This window comes from Salmo trutta, chromosome 2 (assembly GCF_901001165.1).
Source record: "Salmo trutta chromosome 2, fSalTru1.1, whole genome shotgun sequence".
Classification (NCBI taxonomy): domain Eukaryota; kingdom Metazoa; phylum Chordata; class Actinopteri; order Salmoniformes; family Salmonidae; genus Salmo; species Salmo trutta.
Genome location: NC_042958.1, coordinates 17,997,443 through 18,016,461, shown reverse-complemented (window position 1 = coordinate 18,016,461; position 19,019 = coordinate 17,997,443).

The window sequence follows — 19,019 nt, the reverse complement described above, 5'->3', positions numbered from 1 at the left end:
TGTGTGATTAAAAATAAAAATTGGGTGATTCATCGGAATCGGCTTTTTTTTGGTCCTCCAATAATCGGTATCGGCGTTAAAATCATTATCGGTCGACCTCTATGGGAGTTGATCAAAATTTGATTTAATTTTGAATTCTTTGTGGGTCTGTGTAATCTGGGGGAATTATGTCTCTAATATGGTCATACATTTGGCAGGAGGTTACTCATTCACACACTGTCCAACCTCCGTTCATGACCACACATTTCTAAAAGAGAGAAGAGTTCTATCTAAAGGGTTCTGACTGAGCTCGTAGCTGTACTCCCTCAAGTCACAACCTATCTAAAGATAATTTGACTGCGGAAAGTATCCCCTTTTTATCGCAATGAAGCTTGTCTCCAGGGTGACCTTGGTTGGACTCTTGGGCACGCACAAAGATTCTCCTGTCCCAAATTGGAGGATGAAAGCGTGCTCGGACGTGGGGCCACGCAAACACAAAATATTATTGGCACAGTGACACTACAGTGCGTTCAACCACCAGTCCTACAAAAGTTCCATTGTAGCCCATGCAAGACTCTACTGCCCAACTTTGTTCTTATTTTTGGCTTATTGAAGGAAGTAACACAGACAAAGTTGTAGAAGTGTGATAAGGCCACCTAGGCCTATTCTATAGAAGAGAGTCCAGGTCCAGGATGACACTATCTGGCCATCTGAGCTTGAGAAAATAGCCTAAAGCACACTATCTGCTCCTATAAAATTACATATTTATACTTTTTTTTAATCTCTTTTAGGCCTGGTCTTCATTCAGCTTTGACTTAACCATCTTCAGATCCTCTTCTTTGTTGGATCCACATCTCTCCACCATGTAATATTTAAGAGACAACCAATTATAAGCCATTATCAATCATCTGCTAACAGAGGTCACATAAGACAAAAACATTTGATAAACAATGTTAATCTTACCAACAGTGGCCTCCAGTTTTCTTATGTCGAGGGCCTCCTTGGCAACAGGTCAAAAGAGGTAAGTAGACCAACATGAACATTGGCTACTGTACATTTGCATACAAACAATCCTACTTATTATCTAGCATGACAAAAACAGAGGCTACATTGCCACATTTCAATGGGGCTAGCAAACAGTTAGGCTAAACATAATACAATTTTTGGCTAGCAATAAAGGAAAGTTAAACTTACAGATGGTGCCAGCATAAGGGCTATGAAAGACAGGATGATGAAGAATTGAAGATGATTACATTCGGTATTGTCAAATACAGTAGCTAGCAAACAACAACCAACTACTTCCTGTTTTGTCTTCTTCTGCACTGGCAAAAAGCCTGTGTAGTAAAGCTGTAGTGTTTTGACTACTTATTTACTACCAACATCAAGTAGTAAAAAGCTCTACCTGATTACTACTGGAAACACTGCTTTCCTATTGAACACTACAAAACTCTACTTGTTTATCTTGAGTAGTTCATAAACTACACATTCAATACACAACCCCTACACGTCTCTACATAGTCACTACTGCACAAATAGGTTTTGTGTAGTAATTCAGCAGTACATTTTCATGAGGGACAGATGGTCAGAGAGCCGAGGTGTGGCACATTTTATCTTGCCTATGGCTACTCGAGAGTTTAGATATTTAGGGCGTGAGAGTTTTGTTTCAAGATATTCAGGGCATGACAGAGTACATTTTGTGTTAAATCAATACTTAAGAGTTAATTTTAGCACTACCTCAGAAAACATATGGTCCCACTCTAGAGTGTAAGAAGTACTCTGATTATAGTGTTACATTTTGAGTGTTAATATATGTCATGACGTTGCCCTCTTTGGGTTTTCTATGCACCATCCCCCTACCTAGACTCTGAGAGCGGTCATAAATTCCTAAAAGAATGTTCTACCTCATGGCCACAGTTTTGAGACAGAGTGGGTTTCATAGGAAGAACCCAGGAATTCTTCCACACAGGACTGGAGAACCGAACGATATTTATGTTCTGGAGAAGGTATAAAAGATCGGTGAAGAATCCAGCTACGAACTGGTCCATTTGGTACAAATTTGTGAAACTCATGAGAGACAATACGGCCACATTACCATGGCGCTGTTTATATAATAGCCTGAGACATACATCTAATGGTTGTATAAAATGAATGAATAAGGATAAAGCTATTTGGAATATGTTGGGATGCTTGTAAGATGTTAATGTGAGAGAATTGTATTTCTGTTTCAAGTTTCACCAAGTCATCGGCGCGCCCCCATGAACAGACGGGACCTGGCGTCATGAGACAGTCTTTTTCCGAATTCCGAATATAACCCCCACCCAGGGTTTCTATCACCAGACTGAGCTTACCTCCATTACGAGTGGCTAAAGGTTGGAGACCAGCTTACCTCGATAACGAGAGGGCCAAGGTTTGACCATGCATTCTTCGTTCTGAACTTTAACCATACGACGTGGTTAAACTCTTAGACTATTGATACCGACAGAATAATAACAAGTCTTTGATATTGATTAGTAGTCTGCAGCTAGGAATTCTGTATCATTGAACGCGAAGACCGAAGAAACATCTGTCCTATAACGACATTAATGAATGTCACTTTGAAATATCCATTCTAACCGAGAGAGAGAGAGAGAGAGAGAACGTGAGAACGAACTTTTCAACAAAGATCCTGACGACACACTGAGCGTAAATATATATATATATATTGATTGCAATTGTTCCCGAATGAGTGAGCGTTCATGTGCAAAGGATTAGCATATCAATTGTTATAATTATCAACTCTTTTGTCTAACAAGCCGCCATGCCGGTTTAGCCCACTAGGGCACATTCTCCTATCATTTCCTTGTAACCATATCTGTTTGTTATGCGTTAGTTAGTAAATAAATTATTTTAAGACAATTGATGTATGGATGACTCATAGTGAAGACTGGGTTCGTGCAGATAACCAACAATTTACGACGTTTGGAATGAGACTGACGAGGTAAAGAATACATCATTAATCCGAAGACTAATAGATCAGATATTATGATTTCTGAAAGTTATATTAGGAAAAGAATAACTTTGTAATCTGAATATTTTCCTTGGTGCCCCGACTTCGTAATTAATTACAGTTACACAAATAATCAGTTTAATCACGTAATAATAATTACAGTTATTTGATAAATATGTCTTCAGTTTAATGATGCCCAAAGACACGACATATATATATATATATATATATACTGCTCAAAAAAATAAAGGGAACACTTAAACAACACATCCTAGATCTGAATGAAAGAAATAATCTTATTAAATACTTTTTTCTTTACATAGTTGAATGTGCTGACAACAAAATCACACAAAAATAATCAATGGAAATCCAATGTATCAACCCATGGAGGTCTGGATTTGGAGTCACACTCAAAATTAAAGTGGAAAACCACATTACAGGCTGATCCAACTTTGATGTAATGTCCTTAAAACAAGTCAAAATGAGGCTCAGTAGTGTGTGTGGCCTCCACGTGCCTGTATGACCTCCCTACAACGCCTGGGCATGCTCCTGATGAGGTGGCGGATGGTCTCCTGAGGGATCTCCTCCCAGACCTGGACTAAAGCATCCGCCAACTCCTGGACAGTCTGTGGTGCAACGTGGCGTTGGTGGATGGAGCGAGACATGATGTCCCAGATGTGCTCAATTGGATTCAGGTGTGGGGAATGGGCGGGCCAGTCCATAGCATCAATGCCTTCCTCTTGAAGGAACTGCTGACACACTCCAGCCACATGAGGTCTAGCATTGTCTTGCATTAGGAGGAACCCAGGGCCAACCGCACCAGCATATGGTCTCAAAAGGGGTCTGAGGATTTCATCTCGGTACCTAATGGCAGTCAGGCTACCTCTGGCGAGCACATGGAGGGCTGTGCGGCCCCCCAAAGAAATGGCACCCATTACATTTTACATTTACATTTTAGTCATTTAGCAGACTCTCTTATCCAGAGCGACTTACAGTAGTGAATGCATACATTTCATACAATTTCATACATATCATACATTTTTTTTCTGTGCTGGCCCCCCGTGGGAATCGAACCCACAACCCTGGTGTTGCAAACACCATGCTCTACCAACTGAGCTACAGGGAAGGCTACCCCACACCATGACTGACCCACCGCCAAACCGGTCATGCTGGAGGATGTTGCAGGCAGCAGAACGTTCTCCACGGCGTCTCCAGACTCTGTCATGTCTGTCACGTGCTCAGTGTGAACCTGCTTTCATCTGTGAAGAGCACAGGGCGCCAGTGGCGAATTTGCCAATCTTGGTGTTCTCTGGCAAATGCCAAACGTCCTGCACGGTGTTGGGCTGTAAGCACAACCCCCACCTGTGGACGTCGGGCCCTCATACCACCCTCATGGAGTCTGTTTCTGACCGTTTGAGCAGACACATGCACATTTGTGGCCTGCTGGAGGTCATTTTGCAGGGCTCTGGCAGTGCTTCTCCTGCTCCTCCTTGCACAAAGGCGGAGGAAGCGGTCCTGCTGCTGGGTTGTTGCCCTCCTACGGCCTCCTCCACGTCTCCTGATGTACTGGCCTGTCTCCTGGTAGCGCCTCCATGCTCTGGACACTACGCTGACAGACACAGCAAACCTTCTTGCCACAGCTCGCATTGATGTGCCATCCTGGATGAGCTGCACTACCTGAGCCACTTGTGTGGGTTGTAGACTCCGTCTCATGCTACCACTAGAGTGAAAGCACCGCCAGCATTCAAAAGTGACCAAAACATCAGCCAGGAAGCATAGGAACTGAGAAGTGGTCTGTGGTCCCCACCTGCAGAACCACTCCTTTATTGGGGGTGTCTTGCTAATTGCCTATAATTTCCACCTGTTGTCTATTCCATTTGCACAACAGCATGTGAAATTTGTCAATCAGTGTTGCTTCCTAAGTGGACAGTTTGATTTCACAGAAGTGTGATTGACTTGGAGTTACATTGTGTTGTTTAAGTGTTCCCTTTATTTTTTTGAGCAGTATATATATATATATATATATATACTGCTCAAAAAAATACAACAACAACACAACAACACAAATGTACACTTAAACAACACATACATACATACACATACAACACTGCGTTACACTTGCCAGAGTTACTCAAATTTAACACTATGGGATAATTAACAATCATTTCTATTCAACACTAGTGTTCATCTAGAGTTAACTCCTAGTGTTAAACAAAACATTTAACATTCACATTTCTGGTTACTCTGTCAGGTGTATAAATGTAGTGCTACCTGGAATTACAAAATAACAATGAATCCAAACAGAACGGTTGCATCATGTCCAAAAATTATTTCTTCAGTGCTATGCTTCAAACATCAAATTAGATATGTCTCTCCAAACTGCATAAATAAAATGACACAAGGACAGAACAAACCATTGGTTTTATGCAAGCATGCTTTTTGCCCAAAATTCCACGTCTACTCAGACACTTGAGTTTGACGCAGCAGTATTAAAACAGGAATTATTTCACCAACAAGGGCAGAATTTTTCCAACAAACTGGCAATACCAACTGGTCCAAAAGTATTGTTTTAGTTTACACCGATGGTCCAAGTCTACCTGTAACTACATAGGCCCACTGCTTGAACTAAGGATTAAAAACAATGTCCAACTACAACTACATTCAAATGTTGACTTTGAAGAGCTTGCCAGACCCTTCACATCCATAAACCGTGGAAATTCAGTCAGCAAAATCACAGCTTTTACTTTCCCCAATCCTACACATTCCTTTGTCTCATGCCCTTCTGCACACTTCTCCGACATAGGAACCTCCCTCCTACACACTGCTGCCACATGCCCATAAGCTTGACACCTGTAACAACGTAATGTATTCGGCACAAAAGCTCCTAACGTTACTTTGTCGGGCAAAGATTCAAAAGAACAGAACAACTCTTGTTTCAGCACTCACGCCACCCTGTCTGCATCGTACCAAACGACGAGCATCACAAACACTGGGAATATTCCCCTTCAGTTGGTCAACTTTCACATTTACCACTACCCCAGTAATCATTCCTTTCAATGAAGCCCTTTTCTTGAGAGCAAAACAATTCACATCTCCTGTCCCCATTCATTTAACGTGGAGCTCCTGCTCCCTCTAACCAGGAGAAACACAAACTATTATCACCAGACCACTTCTGGTTACCTTCACTGATTCCACAGCACTCAACTCTGTTTTCACCCACCCTGAAACCACAAATGGATCAGCCAAAAGGCAAAAGTCCACATTTCCCCAAAATGTCACTCCTACCGTCACAGACCCATCTTTATCCTGACCCTCGGTGCAAGCCTCAGGCTCCGAGAACTTAACCACACCTACCACTTCAGATCAAAAGAAGGCATCATTAGGAAAATGGCCTCCCTGCACTGTTCATTACCCAGGGTAACCTCTGGACTGGATGGAGTCTCTCTCAGTAGTTGGGCCGCCACTGAATGACTGGCTAGATGGTCGTTTCTCAGATGAAGCAGAATTCCTCTGAATGGTTTTGATTTCCCACGACAAGTAACCATCTCCAGTTCGAGGGTCAAAATAATGTTCCTTGAAGAAAAGGAGAACAAGTTCACTCATCTAAACACAATGGAAAAGTCACAGCAACATTTTGCTCACATAAATTTCAACACTCCTACCCAGACCACAATTGCAAGTTGTGTAATATGCAATCCAAATGCATTCAAAATATGACCTATACAAATATAGGATAGGCTATTGATGGTTGCTAGGCAGCGCCTGGTTACTATACGCCTGGGCCTGGTTGCATAAAACATTAAGTTAATTTTCCTTAAAGTTTCCTTAACTTTAAGTCAGTTTCACAAAACATTTTAAAGTTAAGGGTCCCCATGAGTCCCCTTAAGTGCTTCATTCAGTATGGATATCAATGTAAACAGCATTTGTGGAGTTGAATGTTACTTTCCTCTGGTTGCAAAAGGAAAACATCAACCAGTTAGCTAAGTCTATAAATAGCTAGCTACTTAGCTAAACAATGGAAGGTGCACAATCCATGGCTACAAAGCTAGCTAGCGGTCTAGATAGCTACCTACTCTGTAAGTTAGCTTGACGTGCAAGAAAGTAATATAAAAAAGTTGAGGACAAAAGTAACTAAAATAAACGTGGTTTATCTTCTGAATCATTTTGTTTATCCTACCTTGAATGTAGAAGTTGTAGTTTAATCTACCAAAATAAATGCGATCTCTTTGACACTGTCAGTGAATTAGGTCATCTCCATGGTAACCAGGGACTCTTTCTGCCATACATGCCTTCAAACTACCAAAATCCCCGGCCCTGCTCCATAACAAAAGAGATTAAATGTGGATCAAAGAAAGTTTCAAATTAAGCCTATAATTTTTTTATGACAGTAGTTCCACACGTTGCCTTGACGCAAGTTGTTTGGGAAAAATATTATTTTGTATTTTATTCTGTTATATTTCATTATAGTCTTAGCCTACTATAAAATACATGTGTGTTGATTTGAACATTACCAACATTTAAATAAAATGTAACCATGTTTGAACTTTTAAAATATCATTGTTTTTTGTCAAATTCCTTAAATGTGCTGAGAATGTTCCAAAGCCAAGCAACTATCCTGCGCCATCCAATATGGCTACCAACGCAATGCCATATATGGACATGTCACGTCTGAACTCAGTAGCTCTACTCTCATTGGTCCTAATGATTTGTTAATTTTTTGTAGCATGTAGCTTCAGACACCATCCAGAGATCAATGGATCATTAGAAAGGGGTAGATAGATAGCTAGATACAGTATATAGCTACTTAGCTAGTTTGCAACAACAAATATTTAATAAAAAAGTGAATCTGAGTTCTATTCACAAATCGATCAGCTGCCGATTGTTTAGCTAAGGCTAGCTAGCTACAAATAGCTAGCTAGATAGAAGGGTGATGCATATTTAGGGTGTTAAACAGGGCAAAGAGTATTTGAAGTGGTTTTATATTACATTTACCTACATTCACATATACCTACTTATCTTCCTGTAACAATATTGCAGAGATAAGTGTCTTGCAGAGTCAAGATCAGAGCTCCAGCAAGCTCGTTTTGAGAACTAAACAACTGTGTACCAATACCAATTTAAAATACAAAAACAACACACCACAACAGGACATTTCCTTAATCCCACCTGGCCAATCAGAGTTTAAGATGGAGCTACCAGCAAATTGCTTACATCTATCCAATACTTCCAGATATACACTGGAAGTTGTTTCTAAGGGCTACGGGTTTATTTAGATTTCAGGGATTAGTGTCCAGGCCCAGATCAACACTGTATTTATGTGGTCTAATGGCCATCACCACAATAACAAGAGACTATATGTGCTATTAGGTATAGTAGGTCTGCCTATACTAGGGTTAGTAGGGATCAGGATTTCCTGACCTGTTATGGCATGTAAGGGCATTGGTCACCAACCCTGTTCCTGGAGAGCCATGGGGTGTGCAGGCTTCTGTCCCAGCTAACACTATGAGGACTAATACACTGGAGGGTTTGTAAGTGTTGGGCTTGACTCTACATTGTTGAATAGTGTCTACTGTCCTGTTGCAGGTAGGCGTGCTATATAATTACTCTAAAACCTAGCTACAGGTTTAAGATCAGCTATGGTAAGTAGACTAGGCCTACTTATTATAGGCAGGGTTGAATGATGTCCACTTAGCACCCACAGGGCAGGTCATAAGTTACCTTTGCTTTAAGGGGAGGGCAATATATGCACTTGCAACGTCATCGTAAGGTAAGACTTATTCCTCAGTGTGTGTTAGCATTAATAACATTAAAACCTTAAATGTTTATTTGTAAGTATGTTGCATGATGTATCTGATACATACACATAATTTATCTAATAATATGCTCTTCTAATATGTTCTTCTACATCTGCATTGCTGCTGTTTGGGGTTTTAGGCTGGGTTTCTGTATAAGCACTTTGTGGCATCTGCTGATGTAAAAAGGGCTTTATAAATACATTTGATTGATAGAGAGAGAACTATGTTCTCTAGTTCTAGTTCAGGAGGATGCGCATGGAGAGGAGGGCCGTGGAGAGAAAGATTTATGTTAAGTACAATTTCACCAAATGGTGGCAGCATCTCACACTATGCAATTAGATCTCCACTTCAAATTGAAAGCACACTGCACAACATGGCCTGATAGTAGCCTTCACACTGGGTAATTTCACAAGACGATTGTTTACACTCGATAGAAGGAAGAGGCTCCTTTCCTTCTGTGTGTACGATAGCTGTAAATACATTGGAAGAAGATAAAGACCATTCTCCTAACATTGTTGTCCCTATCATAATGTGATAGCAAGGGTGCCTTGTCCGCCGCGTGCGGATGACAATCAATCTAGAAAACTTCTCGGGATGCTGTGGCTTGTGACAAATTCATGTCTAAAATTACAAAGTGACATACTGTATTTATTAGACATGACTAGTGCTTTGTCAAATTCAATTAATTTAATTAATTCACATGGCAGAATACAAATGAACTCTGAACTGCATGATACAAGAGAAGGCACATACATGCAACACATGTTTAGGGAACTATTGTGGTGGATATTGTTATGAGTTACCATTCATTAATTGAGTCATGTAGGGGATGGATGATCTTTGAGATTGTTCAGTTCTTGCTCTGACTGGTCTGAGTGGCATGTTTTTCTTCTAGAGGTTGTGGTGATTGGCTGTGGTAGGAAGTTCCTGTTGTCAGGAGGAGATGATGGGAAAACTGGAGGCAGACTGTTGGGTTTTCTCTCAATCAGTGGGCAGAGGTTGAGGCTGGAGTGTGCTGATGTGTAGCTGCTGTATCACGGTCCAAGGGTATTCCACCATGCTCGCTTTTGTATTCACTCCAATTGTCCAGTCATGGTTGATGTGAGATAGTAGTGCCATGCAGGGGCGCTGTATTCTAGTACAGGCCCAAAGTTGGTGGTGTAGATGATGACTAGGCCGGGTTTTGGAATGGAACCCACGAGACGTGGTGTGATCATAACAATATACAGGAACTCAAGTCCTTTTGTTCACCTGACTTAGAATTCCTCGCTATCAAATGCCGACTGCATTATCTACCAAGAGAATTCTCTTCGATCATAATCACAGTCGTGTATATCCCCCCCAAGCAGACACATCGACGGCCCTGAAAGAACTTCATTGGACTCTATGTAAACTGGAAACTACATATCCTGAGGCTGCATTTATTGTAGCCGGGGATTTTAACAAGGCTAATCTGAAAACAAGGCTCCCCAAATTCTATCAGCATATCGATTGTGCTACCAGGGCAGGTAAAACCCTGGATCATAGTTATTCTAACTTCCGCAACGCATATAAGGCCCTCCCCCGCCCTCCCTTCGGAAAAGCTGACCACAACTCCATTTTGTTGCTCCCAGCCTATGGACAGAAACGAAAACAGGAAGCTCCCACCCTCAGGTCTGTTCAACGCTGGTCCGACCAATCGGATTCCACGCTTCAAGATTGCTTCGATCACGTGGACTGGGATATGTTCCGCATTGCGTCAAACAACAACATTGACGAATATGCTGATTCGGTGTGCGAGTTCATTAACAAGTGCATCGGTGATGTTGTACCCACAGCGTCTATTAAATCATTCCCCAACCAGAAACTGTGGATTGATGGCAGCATTCGTGCAAAACTGAACGCGCGAACCACTGCTTTTAATCAGGGCAAGGTGACCGGAAACATGACCGAATACAAACAGTGTAGCTATTCCCTCCGCAAGGCAATCAAACAAGCTAAGCGTCAGTATAGAGAAAGTGGAGTCGCAATTCAATGGCTCAGACACGAGAGGTATGTGGCAGGGTCTACAGTCAATCACAGACTACAAAAGAAAAACCAGCCCCGTTGCAGATCACGATGCCTTGCTCCCAGACAGACTGAACAACTTTTTTGCTCGCTTTGAGGACAATACAGTGCCACTGACATGGCCCGCTACCAAAACCTGCGGGCTCTCCTTCGCTGTAGCCAACGTGAGTAAAACATTTAAACGTGTTAACCCTTGCAGGGCTGCAGGCCCAGACGGCATCCCCGGCCGCGTCCTCAGAGCATGCGCAGACCAGCTGGCTGGTGTGTTTACAGACATATTCAATCAATCCTTATCCCAGTCTGCTGTCCCCACATGCTTCAAGAGGGCCACCATTGTTCCTGTTCCCAAGAAAGCTAAGGTAACTGAGCTAAATGACTATCGCCCTGTAGCACTCACTTCCGTCATCATGAAGTACTTTGAGAGACTAGTCAAGGACCATATCACCTTACCATATCACGGTAAGCAAATTAGAGTGGGTCTAGGGTGTCAGGTAGGGGGGCTACCACTGTCAGGTAGGGGGGCTACCACTCTAATTTGCTTACCGCCACAATAGGTCCACAGACGACGCAATCGCCATCACACTGCACACTGCCCTAACCCATCTGGACAAGAGGAATACCTATGTAAGAATGGTGTTCATCGATTACAGCTCAGCATTTAACACCATAGTACCCTCCAAACTCGTCATTAAGCTCGAGACCCTGGGTCTCGACCCGCCCTGTGCAACTGGGTCCTGGACTTCCTGACGGGCCACCCCCAGGCGGTGAGGGTAGGTAACAACATCTCCACCCCGCTGATCCTCAACACTGGGTCCCCACAAGGGTGCGTTCTCAGCCCTCTCCTGTACTCCCTGTTCACCCATGACTGCGTGGCCATGCACGCCTCCAACTCAATCTTCAAGTTTGCAGACGACACTACAGTGGTAGGCTTGATTACCAACAACGACGAGATGGCCTACAGGGAGGAGGTGAGGGCCCTTGGAGTGTGGTGTCAGGAAAATAACCTCACACTCAATGTCAACAAAACAAAGGAGATGATCGTGGACTTCAGGAAACAGCAGAGGGAGCAGCCCCCTATCTACATTGACGGGACAGTAGTGGAGAGGGTGGAGAGTTTTAAGTTCCTCGGCGTACACATCATGGACAAACTGAAATGGTCCACCCACACAGACAGCATGGTGAAGGCAGCGCAGCAGCGCCTCTTCAACCTCAGGAGGCTGAAGAAATTCAGCTTCTCACCAAAAACACACAAACTTTTACAGATGCACAATCGAGAGCATCCTGTCGGGCTGTATCACCGCCTGGTACGGCAGCTGCTCCGCCCATAACCGGAAGGCTCTCCAGAGGGTAGTGAGGTCTGCACAACGCATCACCAGGTGCATACTACCTGCCCTCCAGGACACCTACACCACCCGATGTCACAGGAAGGCCAAAAAGATCATCAAGGACAACAACCACCCGAGCCACTGCCTGTTCACCCCACTATCATCCAGAAGGCGAGGTCAGTAGAGGTGCATCAAAGCGGGGACCGAGAGACTGAAAAACAGCTTCTATCTCAAGGCCATCAGACTATTAATAAACAGCCATCACTAACATTGAGTGGCTGCTGCCAACATACTGACTCAACTCCACCCACTTTAATAATGGTAAAATTGATGTAATCAATTTATCACTAGCACTTTATATTATCTAATGTTTACTTACCCTACATTACTCATCTCTTATGTATGTACTGTATGCTATACCATCTACTGCATCTTGCCATCTGATGTAATTAAATGTATCACTAGCCACTTTGAAAAATGACACTTTATATAATGTTGTCACAGGCATCAAAATGAGTAGACCAAGGTGCAGCGTGGAATATGTTCATCTTGTGGTTAATGAAAGAAATGAACACTTTACAAATTAAACAAAAATGACAGCAGACAGTTCCGCCAGGTACTTACAACTAAACGGAAAACAACTACCCACAAAAAACAAAGGAAAAACAGGCTGCCTAAGTATGGCTTCCAATCAGAGACGATAGACACCCGTCTCTGATTGGAAATCATACCCGGCCAAAACATAGAACACAAAACATAGAATGCCCACCCACCTATCACACCCTGGCCTAGCTAAACAGAGAAAACACAGCTCTCCTAGGTCAGAGCGTGATAAATGTTCTCATACCCTACATTGCTCATCTCATATGTATATACTGTACTCTATACCATCTACTGCATCTTGCCTATGCCGTTCGGCCATCACTCATTTTATATATTTTTATGTACATATTCGTATTCATTCCTTTACACTTGTGTGTATAAGGTAGTTGTTGTGGAATTGTTAGGTTATATTACTTGTTAGATATTACTGCATGGTCGGAACTAGAAGCACAAGCATTTCGCTACACTTGCATTAACACCTGCTAACCATGTGTATGTGACAAATACATTTGATTTGATCCTGGTGTTGCATGCCTTATGGGCATGTTCTACCAACGGAGCCACAGAGAACCACAAAGAGTTTCTGGTTACCCTTTTCCACCTGCTGGCCTACCTCAGGTCATCCTGGATCCCAGCAGTTTAATATCAGATGTTGTTTGCAGAGTGTGTCCATTTAGATACAGGGGTTTCAAATGGGGTGGGTTGTTTGTAAAGCAAACATGCAGGACTTTGCACTTGTTTTGGTTGGGCTGCATGGAGTGCTCATCCACCTAGGAGCACATCTTTTCTAGACCATGTTGAAGGCTGTAGAGTTGCCCCACCCTAATGCACTCTGCAATGCCATCAACCTGTGATCGGACTTCTGTAGTGCGCTGTCGAGGAGGGCCAGGAAGATAAGGGGTCCAATAAGTGTACCTTGAGTCACTCCATAGGTCAGATGTTGCCATGGTGAAAGGGTACCTTAGTATTTCACCCTCTGCTTCCTTTTGGAGATGAATCTACAGACCCAGGGGATAAGGGACTCTGACTCCTAGCTGAATCAAGCACTTTGTTACCACTGTAAGGTCAACTTTGTTGAAGGCTTTGCCTAAATCTGCAGTTATTATAGTGCATATATAATGGTCTTGCATCATGTCTTGGTCAGCCTCCTAGACATCTGTCGTCGACCTTCACTTTTCGCATCCAATCGGTGGCAAATTTGTCAGCCACCTTAGCTCCAGTATTCCAGAATTGTTCCAGTGTAGTACAGCTGCCTGTAGAACCATTCAGACTGTGTTCATGATGTTTCTTAATGGTGCTTCTTAAGTTTGGGCTGAGAAATTAGCGCCAAAAACAGTGGAGTTTCCATTTCTCACGCTGGCAGTCTATTGAAAAAAGGGTCAATGTTATTATGACCATTACAATTCCACAGTAGCCTGTCAGGTACAATATTATTTTGTTATTTGACAGATATAGTGACAATATAAGTCTATAAAGAAAAATCATAAATGAAGGCTAACAGATAATTTTATCTGATCTAAGAATATGAGGGTATACACCCTACAACCTCACCCCAACAATGATCATGCCTTAATTTAGAGAATTTTGAGAAATTTGTGAATGCTATTCCTTTTTACATTATCAAAAAAGGTAACAATTTTACTTCAAAGACCCTGTTTACCACAAGATATCCTGTCCTTTTATCAATGTGATCTAAATACACTTATAAAGTCACAAATATAGGCTATATTAATAATGGAGATTATAAACTGGGTGGTTCGAGCCCTGAATGCTGATTTGGCTGAAAGCCGTGGTATATTTAAACAATAAGGCCCGAGGGGGTGTGGTATATGGCCAATATACCACGGCTAAGGGCTGTTCTTAAACATGACACAACGCGGAGTGCTTAGGACACAGCCCTTAGCCGTGGTATATTGGCCATATATCACAAACCCCCGAGGTGCCTTATTGCTTAAATATACCACGGCTTTCAGTACGATAACGATGAAAAAGTACAATTACTTTTGATTAAATATGATTAAATAAAATAGTCTTCTTCGGGGGTCTTCTTCTGTTTCCACCTCATCCTATGGTCTTTGCCCACCAAAGGGATTTCCGACCCTTACATCTTCAGGTGGTCCTGGCCATTCACCCTGCTCATCTCCATCACCAGGACAGTCCCTTGCAAAATGTCCTGGCTTGCCACAGTTGTAGCAGCTCCAGTCTCCTTCTCCAGAGGCGCATTGCGCTTCTCGCCCTCTGCCTCTTCCCCCTTCTTCTACCTCCTCTTCGGTCTCGTCCTCCACCTCCATGGTATCCTCCTCCTCCAGCGAAAAACATCAACTGTGCACCTTGTAGTTTAGCACCAGTCTTGGAGTTCTTTGACCTGATCTGTCTTTCTGCATGGGTGATGTGAGGTTTGACATCAGCAAGGGTCTTTGTCTCCCACCCAATGCATGTAGTGGTCACAGCTGTCTTCAGGTCTTGTCGCAGGCCAGTAACCACAGCATGGCACAGCAGGCTGCCATATGATCTTGGTCAGGGGTCAGACCAGAGTGCTAGAGGAAGATCTTCTCCATTAGTTCCTGATAGACCTCAAAGCTCTCATCGGCCTTCATCATGGTGGAATGTATTTTCTGCCGGTCTGTGTGCTTTGGGTATGTTGTCTTTACATTATCAAACACAGCAGTGAGTTGGTCAGCACGGTTGGCTCTGGTTGCATCACTGTTCCAAACTCCCTTACACTGGTTCCACTTGAACTTTAAACACTGACGGAGTATTTCCTAAATTTCACGGGTGATGGGGTTATACATGGCAATGATTGCTCTCACCTCTTCTTCAAACTTCACAGCATCTTTCGCGGGTCAGTCACGTCCTTTACAACGGCTTTCACCTCCTCCACGTCCCACAGTCAATCCACAGTCATAGTAGCTCCCCTCTGAGGGTTTGGTTATGATATCAGGAGGAAGAGCTTCTTGAGTGGGGTCCGCTCATCTCCTTTGCGGTATTGATCATCATCATCATCAGAGCTGGATTCTGGAGGGCTGTCGGCTTTGTCCCTTCGTCTAAGGTCATAGTCAGTCTTTGGTTTTGGCCTTATCTTGGGTTTAGTTTGGCTCTCGCCCCTGCCCATAATAGGCTGGGGGTGGCTGCGGTGCGGCAGGTTCCATGGTTCTGGAACTGGCCCGTACCCGGGGTTCACTGGTCCGGCAGCCAGGGGTTGGTTTTGGCCTGGCTGTTGGTCATCCCATCCAAGAGGTCTTCCCAGAGTTAACCGGAGGGGGTGATGGCGGGGGCCTGGCTGTTGGTTACCACCACCAAGAGGTCCTCTTGGCCTGGCTGTTGGTCACCCCCACCAAGAGGTCTTCCCAGAGTTAACCGGAGGGGGTGATGGCGGGGGCCTGGCTGTTGGTTACCACCACCAAGAGGTCCTCTTGGCCTGGCTGTTGGTCACCCCCAACAAGAGGTCTTCCCAGAGTTAACCGGAGGGGGTAATGGCGGGGGCCTGGCTGCTGGTTACCACCACCAAGAGGTCAGCCTTCTACTTCTCTCGTCTTCCTTTTGTTTGTCTTTCACTTGCTCTACCATCAGCCCTCTTGCTTTACCATCAGTCATTTTACTGTTTTTGCTTTCAGAGAATCTTCTCTCTCCTGCTTTATAAAATCATCCCACTTCACTTCTTATTACTCTTCTCTTGCTTTTCCAGCTGCTTTATTATTTCCTCCAATTTGTCAGAGCTCAGGGTGCCATCCTCAGGGAAACCACCATCACTCCATCCAGTTTGTCAGAGCTCAGGGTGCCAGCCTCAGAGAAACCACCATCTGTCACACCCTGATATGTTTCACCTGTCTTTGTGCTTGTCTCCACCCCCCTCCAGGTATCACCCATCTTCCTCATTATCCCCTGTGTATTTATACTTGTGTTCTCTGTTTGTCTGTTGCCATTTCGTTTTGTTAATGACACCTACCAGCGTTTGTTCCCCTGCTCCTGTCTGTTTCTTGCTCCTGTTTCCTAGTCCTTCTCGGTTTTGACCCTTCTGCCTGCCCTGACCCTGAGCCTGCCTGCCGTTCTATACCTTGCCCCCCTTCACTGGATTATTGACCCTTGCCTGCCCCGACCCTGAGACTGCCTGCCTTCTGGACCTTTTGCACCCTCTCTGGATTACTGAACCCTGCCTGCCTTTGACCTGCCGTTTGCCTGCCTCTGTATTAGAAATTAACTTTTGTTTCTTCGACACTGTCTGCATCTGGGTCATACCTGAAACGTGATACCATCAGTCCATCCAGTTTGTCAGAGCTCAGGGTGCCATCCTCAGGGAAACCACCATCAATTCATGCTGTCCAATCTTCTGTCTAGCACAGTACACCCTTACAAACCTTTTTTCCATCACTTTACTGGGTCCCTTTGGTGCCCAATCTGGGTCTTCATATCTACTTTTACTGTTCCCTTTCCCAATTATTACTTTTTGATTATACCCTATCAATCTACTTTGCTCTAACAATTATCACACTCATACCACAATCAATCTGGGAACTAATTTCCCTTTTTCAGTAAATTTGTCAATCATACAAAAATCGTTGCACTCACTTAATATTCTTAAATTCCTTAACATAGAGTTCCCAGAACTACTTTTTTTATTTTATTTGACCGTTATTTAACCAGGTAGGCTAGTTGAGAACAAATTCTCATTTACAACTGCGACCTGGCCAAGATAAAGCAAAGCAGTTTGACACAAACAACAACACAGTTACACATGGAATAAACAAACATACAGTCAATAATACAGTAGAAAAAAAAGTATATACACAGTGTGTGCAAATGAGGTAAGATACAGGAGGTAAGGCATTAAAATAGGCCATAGTGGCGCGGTAATTACGATATAGCAATTAAACACTGGAGTGATGGATGTGCAGAAGATGAATGTGCAAATAGAGATACTGGGGTGCAAAGGAGCAAAATAAATAAATAAATACAGTATGGGGATGAGGTAGTTGGGTGGGCTATTTACAGATGGGCTATGTACAGGTGCAATGATCTGTGAGCTGCTCTGACAGCTGGTGCTTGAAGTTAGTGAGGAAGATATGAGTCTCCAGCTTCAGTGATTGTTGCAGTTCGTTCCAGTCATTGGCAGCAGAGAACTGGAAGGAAAGGCGGCCAAAGGAGGAATTGACTTTGGGCTTTGGGGGTGACCAGTGAAATATACCTGCCGGAGCGCGTGCTGCGGGTGGGTGCTGCTATGGTCACCAGTGAACTGAGATAAGGCAAAGACTTGTAGATGACCTGGAGCCAGTGGGTTTGGCGACGAGTATGAAGCGAGGGCCAGCCAACGAGAGCGAACAGGTCGCAGTGGTTGGTAGTATATAGGGCTTTGGTGACAAAACGGATGGCACTGTGAATGGAATGGAATTGGAAAATGGAATTCCCAGAACTTCCATGTAGTTCCCAGAACTACGTAAGTATTCCCTGAATACTTAGACAACGTTGCCGACGGGGTCTCTCTACTCCCGCCTAGTCCCCTCTTGGGACTCTGGATCCTTTTCTAAGCTTCTCAAAACAGTTAAAAATTCATTTAAATTGACTTACTGAAAGTCAGTCAGTCCTTCCAGGTTTCATAGATGTGTTTTCTCCCGGGCAGCCCACAGTGAGTGTTTGGTGTGGACGGGTCCTCGTCGTCTTTGGTCAGACAGGAATTTCCCTTGCACGCCTTCACATGGAATGCGCCACCGGTGATCCCTCGCAGACCCTCACTGCCGAGCTCCACAGGTAGAATCAATCATCCTGTTTTGTGACGCCGAATTGTAGTGGAAATTACCACTAAGGACTTCAAGTCAAAGTTAAATGAACAAATCTTTATTATCACGGCCAGAGAGGTTACAACAAACTTAATACTCAAAGTACAAGTCTGTCAGAAGCTCTGAAGGGGTGCTTCATTTTTAGCACTCTTTATACTCATGCACAAACTAGGCGTCTCTGCTCTCATTGTGCAATAGACTGATCATGACCTTGCACACAGTTTCTAGGCATTGGGCCAAAGTAAAAATGTGTTCCCTTCTTTCTGTTCTCTTTCTATCAGTTCCCTTCTTGAAAGCAAAGTCACAGAACACAATTACAAGAAACAATACGCTACATGTAGTCACGCATCTGCGGAGACACAGAGGACACAAACATTTCCACTACATAACGCACACTGTTACCCCAGTGGACGGTTTAAGGCATTTCCCTACGTCAATCTTGAACTATCTCCCAGATTAAGCTAGCTACAGTATTATTTCCCTTTCATCTGTGTTATCATAACCAGCCTGGCTA